An 8,809-nucleotide genomic window follows, 5' to 3' on the forward strand; every position below is an offset into this window, starting at 1 on the left:
ACACACACACACGTGCACATGTGCGTGCCAGTGGTCAAGACTCGCTCGCCAAGGCCTGTCTCAGAAGCAGACCCTGAGATGGAAATTCAAGTGCCAGGTGCTTACCTGGGACAGGACCCCAGGAAACACAGGCAGGGGATGAGAAATGAGACCGGGCAGAGCAGCCAGTACAGGATGTGCTTGTCACAGGTGATCACCATGGCAAACCGGGCTCCACCTCACCAGGGCCCCCTGGGAGACAGAGTACCCCACCAGGGAGCCAAGGGACGTATCCACCAGCTCCCATCTATCACCGGTGGAAGGATGTTCCCTGCATGTGGGAGTGTGTGTTAGGCCCCTGTGTTAGTTTCCTGTGGCTGCTGAACAAAGTAGCAAACGCTGGGCAGTTTCAACAACAGACGCGTACTGTCTCCCAGTCCTGGAGGCTGGAAGTCCAGGGTCAAAGTGTCAGCAGAGTCGGTTGCTTCTGAGGGTCGGGAGGGAGACTGCATGCCATAGTGTCTCCTAGCGTCTGGGGGGTTTGCTGGTGATCACTGGAATTCCTAGGCTTGTAGGTACATCATCTTGATCTCTGCTTTCATCTTCACAAAGTGTTTTTCCCATGTGCATGTCCAAATTTCCCTTTTTCATAAGATCAAAATCGTATTGAATGAGGGCCCACATTAATAACCTCATCTTAACTTGGTTATCTGCAAAGTCCCTATTTCCAACAGTCACAGGTACGGGGATAGGACTTCAACACAATTCAACTCATAACATCCGCCCAGCTCTCCCAGCCATGCAAAGGCCCCCGAGGAAAGCCCTAGGCAGAGTCTCAGGTGTCACAGGTGCTCAAAGACTGAAGATCCTGGGACCAAGGGAACATGGGCAGGACACCAAGAGCATCTGCTCCTGCCTCGAAGCTTGTGAGGCATATTCTCCTGGCCGCGTTTACAAAGCAGAGCAAATTGGGTTAGAGCCGAAAAGGCCATCAAAGCCCTCAAGCATGACTAAAAGAGTAAGCGTAGTGCCTTCAAACCAAAACCCAAGTGTTGTTCATCTCAGCTGCCAAGCGGTTATCTGCGCAGTGACGGGAAGTGTCTCCTAATGGCCCTTCAAATCATTTTATTAAAAGTTGCAGTGATGCCTACAGCTGAATCCGAGTCGTGCCGGGAAGGCCATTAGGTTAATCAAAGTACGAGGACAGCTCACCATCTACTCTTAATTAACAAATTAGGTCCCACTGCCAACTCAGCAAAACAGAGAGCTGGCCGACGACCCTTGGGGCGGTCAAGATGCTCAGAGCAGCCTCCCATCACTGACAGCTGGTCAGAATGTAAAGGGGGACCTCAGTGCCTGGGTAGGTGAGTTGGAAGACCTCCAAGACAGCTTTTTTACCACCAAATACCTACCATCCTCTAATATTTGTTTATCTGTCTCCCCCATGCTAAAATGCAAGCTCCAGAGGGTGACCACCCATCTTAGTTTGCACAGGACTGGGGAGTTTCCTGCAACAATGGAACTTCACCGCTAAAACCAGGGCACTCCAGGGCACACACCAGGACACTTGGTCACTCCAGCTGCATGAAAGAGCAATTTAGTCTGTTTTGTTCATGACTGTATCCCCAGGGCTACAATGCCTGACACGCAGCAGACCTTAAATCAATATTAATTGAATGAAAACATGAATGAGCAAATGAATGAATGACATTATGAACAAATGAATGAATGAGTTTCTCCCGCTCACCAATCCCACAAAGAAACCAATTCAAACAGCCTGGAATGTATTCTTTCACGCTTTGCTTTTCTTTATGCACACAGACACAGACACACGCATACACACAGATGGGTACACATATTATAGTGCTAGGGAACTGTTGACCAAAACCACCTGCTGTGGCCAGGCCTGCTTGCCTGAGTTGTCTCACAGCAGGAGGTCCTGATAAGGAATAGGGTGTTGCTGAAAACTAACCAGGAGAATTCAGGAGGGGCCAAAAGAGGGAGGAGACGACCAACCTCCCAGAAGCCCTCACCCTGGAATCCATCTTGGCTGAGAGATGCATGCGCCACCAGGAAGGACCCTGAGTCAGACTATGGGCCAAGCAAGACAACTGGCCAGAGACAACCCAGAAACTAACCCCATCGCCATAAAACCCGAGACTGCGAGCCACGTGGCAGAGCAGGTCTCCTGGGTTCCCTTACCTTGCTGCTCTCCGCCTGCTTGCTCCTTCCCAATAAAGTCTCTCGCTTTGTCAGCACGTGTGTCTCTTCAGACAATTCATTTCCAAGTGTTAGACAAGAGCCCACTCTGGGGTCCTGGAAGGGGCCCCCCTTCCTGCAACAATAGGAGGACTTTTTCCTAAAAAGAAAAACAAAAAGAAATCACGTCACAGGCATGAATCAGCAATTTGCTCTTTCACTTAATAATATATAGTACAACTCTCTCCAGATCAAACATATAGATCTACCTAATTCTTTTTAATGGTTTGTGATGCACCATAATACTGAATGCACAATAATTTATTCTATTATTCACCTATTGGAAAAGTTACGTTTCCAATTTTTTCCAGGGCAAACAATGCACCAGTAAACATCTTTGCACCCATATCCTAGCACGCTGGCAATTTTTTTGTATCGGGATAGAGTCCTAAAGGTCAAGGGGACGGTGCATTTAAACAGACATCAGGGCTGACCTGGGTTAAGACAAAGCAGAGAAAGGTCACCCCAGCCTGGTCCCAGCAAGAGTGTAAGATAAGAAATCCCGTAGCTAAACCTCTCAGATGTTCACTTCCCCAGCCCTCACGCAGTACCGAGGTATACATAAGGGATTGATAATGCCCTGGGGATGCAAATAAAATATAATGTGGGGGCTTCCCTGGTGGCGCAGTGGTTGGGAGTCCGCCTGCCGATGCAGGGGACACGGGTTCGTGCCCCAGTCCGGGAAGATCCCACATGCCGCGGAGCGGCTGGGCCCGTGAGCCATGGCCGCTGAGCCTGCGCATCTGGAGCCTGTGCTCCGCAATATATATATAATGTGGTCCTTGCTCTAAAAAATTCCACTGTCCAAGAAAAGGGAGCAGGGAAGGAGCGCTATCATGTGCTGAACCTCCACTGGGAGCCAGTGCTTGTTCTAGGTGCTTCTATACACAGGATGCTTACTGCAACATTCATTCCATCTTTAAACAATCCTGCAAGGGAGGGAAGATTATCTCAATTCTACAGACTAGGAACTGTGGGCCAGAGAAGTGATATGCTTTGCCCAGGGACAAACAGCTAGTAAGTGATAAAACTGAGATTGGAACTTGGGTCTGGCTAACCCCAGAACTACTTTAGACTACAGCAGTGGGTGCGACCTTGGATATCCTGGAATCACCTGGGGAGTCTTAACAAACCACAGAAGCTGGCTCCAACCCTAAGGGGCCTGATGTCATGGGTCTGGCTGTGGCGCCCACTTCAAGGCTTTAAAAAGCCGGGTGAACGGTTCCAATGTGTGGCTGAGGCTGAAAACAGCTACGAACCCCACTGGTCCTCACACTTGGGCGTGCATCACACCCGCCTGGAGGGCTTGTTAGGGGCCAACTGCAACCCCCAACCCCAGTGTCTGATTCAGGGGATTGGGGGTGGCTCCCCAGAATATGCATTTCTAAGAAGCTTCCAGGTGATGCTGCTGCTGCTGGTCTTAAGTCCATGCTTTGGAAACACTGCCCTGCACCATGGACCTGTCTGTGACATTTCTCCATCCCGTCTTCACGGATGGAATCATCACCGACCAAGACAACACGGGCAGCCCTTGGGGGCAGTCATTCAGTCTCGTCTCGCAGGTTTCTTTGAGGTTTTAGTGGCTAAGAGAGCGTCATTTGTAGGTCCTTGGTGCCCACTCCCGGCTCAGTCTTAACATTTTCTTTCTACCTGGTATCTGTCATGCGCTTAACGGGCCTGCCTTTAATTAAAGACAGCCCTGGCTTTTTTTTCACCATTAATTCCTCTATAAACACATACGTTTTTTCTTTATCACTCCTAACCACAAGGAGTGATAGAGGGAACACGCTGAAACTCCAGAATGACAGCCACCCCAACGAGGGGAAGATTTTCATTTTATTTCATCTCCAGGGAAAGGGGCCTGCTCTACCAAGCTCCCGGTTGCTGACTGCTAGTTCCGGGCAGCTCATCCCCGAGTCTCCCTCTGCAAAACAGAGCTGAGATTCACCGGGCAAAAAAGACCCTCGGAAGTCATCTCGTCCATCTCCCCGCAGTCTCCCATCTCCTGGCAGGGCGCAGCTACACCACTTCCCACCACCCAGACGAAAGCGGTCCCCGGCGCCCCCTGCTGGCTGAGTTGGGAATGGCTGCACAGCCGCAATTAACAGGGACTTCCAAGCTCTCGGCTACCCGGGCTCCCAGCTCTCCCTGCCTCCTCTTGAAGGATGCAAATTCCCCTGGAAGGGGCTTCATTCTTTCCAAAAGCACCTTGAGCACCTGCAATATGCCTGCCTGATCACATACCTATTTACAACTATTTCCCACAATTGTATCTCTAAGACAGAGATAGACATTCATTATCTCACTGGAGACTACAAAGGTCCAGCCTTCCGTGAGGCACTCAGGATATAAAGGAAATTACACATGTTTTGGAGACATTCACAGTCCAACACAGGGGTTGGCAAACTATGGCCAACTGGCCACATCCAGCCCGTTGTGTTTTTGTGCAACCCACAAGTAAGAATTGTTTTTACATCTTCAATTTGTTTTAAAAATCAAAAGAATATTTTGTGACATAAAAATGATAGGAAATTCAACTCTCCAAGTGCACACTGTTGAATCGGATGAACACAGCACGTTCATTTGTTTGCATACTCTCTGTGGCTGCTTTCCTGCTGTAACAGCAGAGTTGGACAGCTGCAGCAGAGATTGTATGGCCTGCAGAGTCTAAAATATTTACTCTCTGTCCCTTTCCAGAAAAAGTGTGCCAATCCCTGACATACTAGAAAGAAAGGAGAGTTAATAGAGAACTGGGTTTAGTTGAGCACCTGCTATATGTCAATTTCTGGGCCAGGCGCTCTACAGACATGATCTTCTGAATCCCCAGTATAACCGAGCAGGACCCTATGAGGTCTTCCCAGAATAGACCTCCACCCATGTCCTCTGCCTGCCTTTTGTCTGTAGAAAAGCTTTAGTCAACGAATAAATTTAATCAGAGAAGTGAGAAAATGCAGAAAGAAAGAAAACAGTCAAGCAAGACAAAATGATACTTTAGCCATTAAACCAAGTCAAGGACCTTTAGTTCCTCCTCAAGGACTACAGATAATATTCTGAGCCATGTCCTTTGAGCTGTTCTGCAGATACTGAAACCCAGGTGGAAGAAGTTAACTGCATGCTGCCCACCAGCACATAGACCCCAGACCAGTTGGAACCAGTAGGTTGATAACTCCTGATTACCTCACTACCAACCAATCAGAAGAATATGCACGAGCAGATCACGCGCTGCTCCTTGAACACTCTAAGACTCCTCACTACTCCCCTCCAGGGCAGGACACACAGGCTTGAGGGCATTAGCCCGCTGTGGCCTCCTTTGCCTGGCAAAGCAATAAGGTTATTTCTTTCTACTTCACCCAAAACTCTGCCTCCGAGATTTAATCTGGCACCAAATTTCGGCAACACCAGGACAACCCTAGAGGCTGCCCTGATTATCCACATGTTACAGGTAAGGAAACTGAGAGAGGGGACTCCAGGTACCCAAGGCCACACAGCTAAGAGGTGGCAGAGCTGAATTCACACTCAGGTCTCTCTGACTCCAAAACTCATGTTTATTCTACTCCCCTAAGCTGTCTCCCAGCTCACAAATCTTAGCATCGATTCCCACTTTACAGATGAGAAATCTGTGGCTCACAGAGGTCAGGGGACTAGCTCGCAGGGCGCCCAGCTAGTGGTGGAGGAGGGCCTTGAACCCCAGCATCCGACTGCAATCCAGCGTTTCATCCTAGACTGAGTCTCCGAACATGTGATTGGGAATCAGTATGTCAAGAATGTTACAGATTCTCTGTAATAATGAAACCTTGAAACATAAGAGTAGACACCAAGATGGAAAGAAGTGACGGATTTCACATTATTACTGCCAGCCCCAGACGGACAGTTCTTCTGCAAAATGGGTATAACCCTCCGGTGCCGTGGTTCATAACCTGTGCTCTAGGGAAAGCACCAAGGGCCGACAGGTTAGGTGAAAATAAGGATGTCAAAATAGTGGACGCAGGCAGCTCCTCCCTCCCCTTCAATCAACTGGAATAATCCTGATTTTCTGTTTGGTACACTAAGCTGTCAGATAAGGCTTCATTTGGAAAAGACAGCTGGGTGGTTAAGGAAATAAAGCTTGAAAACGACCCCTTGCACGAGTCATTCCAAGCTGGCTCAGGGGTCCCGGAGCAGAGTGGGAGTGCGCATTAGTCTCAGGGGCTGCACAGCAAAGTACTGCTGACTACGGGGCAGCTTCAGCAACAGATATGTATCCTCTCACAGTCCTGGAGGCTGGACGTCCATGATCAAGGTGTTGGCTGGTTGGTTTCTTCTGAGGTCTCTCTCTCTTCGGCTTGCAGGTGGCCGCCTGTGTGTTTACATGATGTTTTCCCTCTCTCCGTGTCTATGTCCAAATCTCCTCTTCTCATAAGGACACCAGTCATATTAGATTACGGCCCACTCTTATGACCTCATTTTAGCGTAATTCCCTCTCCACAGACCCCATCTCCAAATAGAGTCACATTCTGAGGTTCCGGGGTGGGGAGGACATTTTAGCTCATAACAGAGTATATTAGGGCAATCAGGGTCACCTGACTCCTCTCTCCCACGGGGTCCATCCAAAGGGACAGGAGGGATTGCAAAGCAGGGGAAAGGCCCAGAGGGTCCACTCAGCGGGCAGGGCTGCTAATGGCCAGAGCAGGGTCCGGCGTGGCTGCACCTGATGCTCAGCCTGCCAGGCACCCAGACTTAGATGAATAGGATTTATCACCACAGTCACCAGGGTAATTAGCGAGAAGGAGGCTGTCAGGGGCAGGTCCCGAGGACAGTATTTCAGCCACGACTCCCTTGCCCAAGCCCCCCCATACTCCATGAGTTATCACTCCATGCCCCCAGGCCTCACCTCCCATCCCAGGCCTGAGTTAATGGATCTGCGGTACAGGGCTAAGAGTGACACAGCCCTTCCCTCAGGACCCCAACTCCAGATCTGAGCAGAGAACTGCCCAAGTTCAGATCCCGCCTAGCTGGCTCCAAGTTCTCTCTCTCTCTGTCTCTCTCTCTCATCGCAAGCAGGAAGCCACATTAAAAAGTGTCTTCGCCTGCCCTGCTGGGCTCCCATCCTAGCCCTGGAGCCCCTCCCCTTCCCCCAATCTCTCCTTTTTGCATCCCCTCCCCAGGTGAGGGGCCACCTCTCAAGCCTCTGGCTTCCATCCCTGGTCCCGTGCACCACAAGACTCAGACAGCCCCTCTGGGAAGGTATCTCATCCGGGCCCTTCGCCCTGATGGATCACCAAGAAGAAGTGAGCTGTGAATCAGGAAGAGATGGGGGCCCTCATGTCCACCTGGAACCTCAAAAGGTGACCTTATGTAGAAATAATGTCTTTACAGATGCAATAGTTAAGATGAGGTCATATTGGATTGGGGGAGGGGAAGGCCCTCAATCAAATGATTGGTTTCTTTATAAGAAATGGGAAATTCGGACACAGAACACAGGGAGAGCACCATGTGAAAACAGGCAGAGATGGAGCGAGGCCACTACCAGTCCAGGAGCACCCAGGATTGCCGGCACCCCCGGAAGCCGGGAGCGAGCCAGGGGATAGATTCTCCCTCAGAGCCCCCCAGAAGGAACCCACCCTGTGGACACCCCGATTTTGATTTTCTGGCCTCCAGAACTGCAAGAGAATGAATTCCTGTTGTTTGAAGCTTCCTCAGTCTGTGGTCTTTTGTTACGGCAGCGCCAGGAAACTGATACAGGGCCCAAGAGGAGGTGCAACCAGAAAACCCCAAACAGACCTGGAACAAAGCTGACCTCAGACTTTGACAGCCAAGGGGTGGGGAACAGTCCCAGAGAAACTGGCCTGCGTGGTACCAAGTGAGAGGTGCCAGGGATGCCCCCCCGCAACAAAGAGACACACGATTCAGGGGAGTCCTGGTGTCCAGACGTGGGGCTAAGAAGGACGTGGCGGCTGGGAGGTTTGCATGAGATCCGGATGCTCGCTCAGCCTCAGGTCTTCCTCCCCGAATTGGGTGTGAGCATCTGCCCCACCGGCTGTGGCATGGTTGGCAGGCAGGTCAGCGTGTAGTTGATGCACAGACCTCAAGGATGATGTGAGGCGCAGCTCTGGGACTGGGGAGGAGGGGCTGGGAGGACAGTGTCAGGATTTCATCCGGTATTAAATCACTCTAGGACACAGCTAACACGGGAACCCTCTGCCCCCAGCCCATCTTTAAATACCTGGCAGTTCCGTTACTGTCTGTACCAGGCGGACACCTCATAGGTGGAATTTACTTTGAGGGTTTTAATAAAAAGGGATCTTACGTGAGCTTCAACTAATATCCCCAAAGCAGAAGGCTCAGAGCAACGTGGGTTACCCAGAAAATTACATAGAAAAACATCATGAAGTTCGATTGCTGGACTTCCCTGGTGGTCCAGTGGTTAAGAATCTGCCTGCCAGTGCAGGGGACAAGGGTTCAATCCCTAGTTGGGGAAGATCCCACATGTCGTGGAGCAACTAAGCCCGTGCACCACCACTAGTGAGCCCACACGCCGCAACTACTGAAGCCCGCGTGCTCTAGGGCCCACATGCTGCAACAAGAGAAGCCA

This window comes from Pseudorca crassidens, chromosome 15, assembly GCF_039906515.1.
Source record: "Pseudorca crassidens isolate mPseCra1 chromosome 15, mPseCra1.hap1, whole genome shotgun sequence".
Classification (NCBI taxonomy): Eukaryota; Metazoa; Chordata; class Mammalia; order Artiodactyla; family Delphinidae; genus Pseudorca; species Pseudorca crassidens.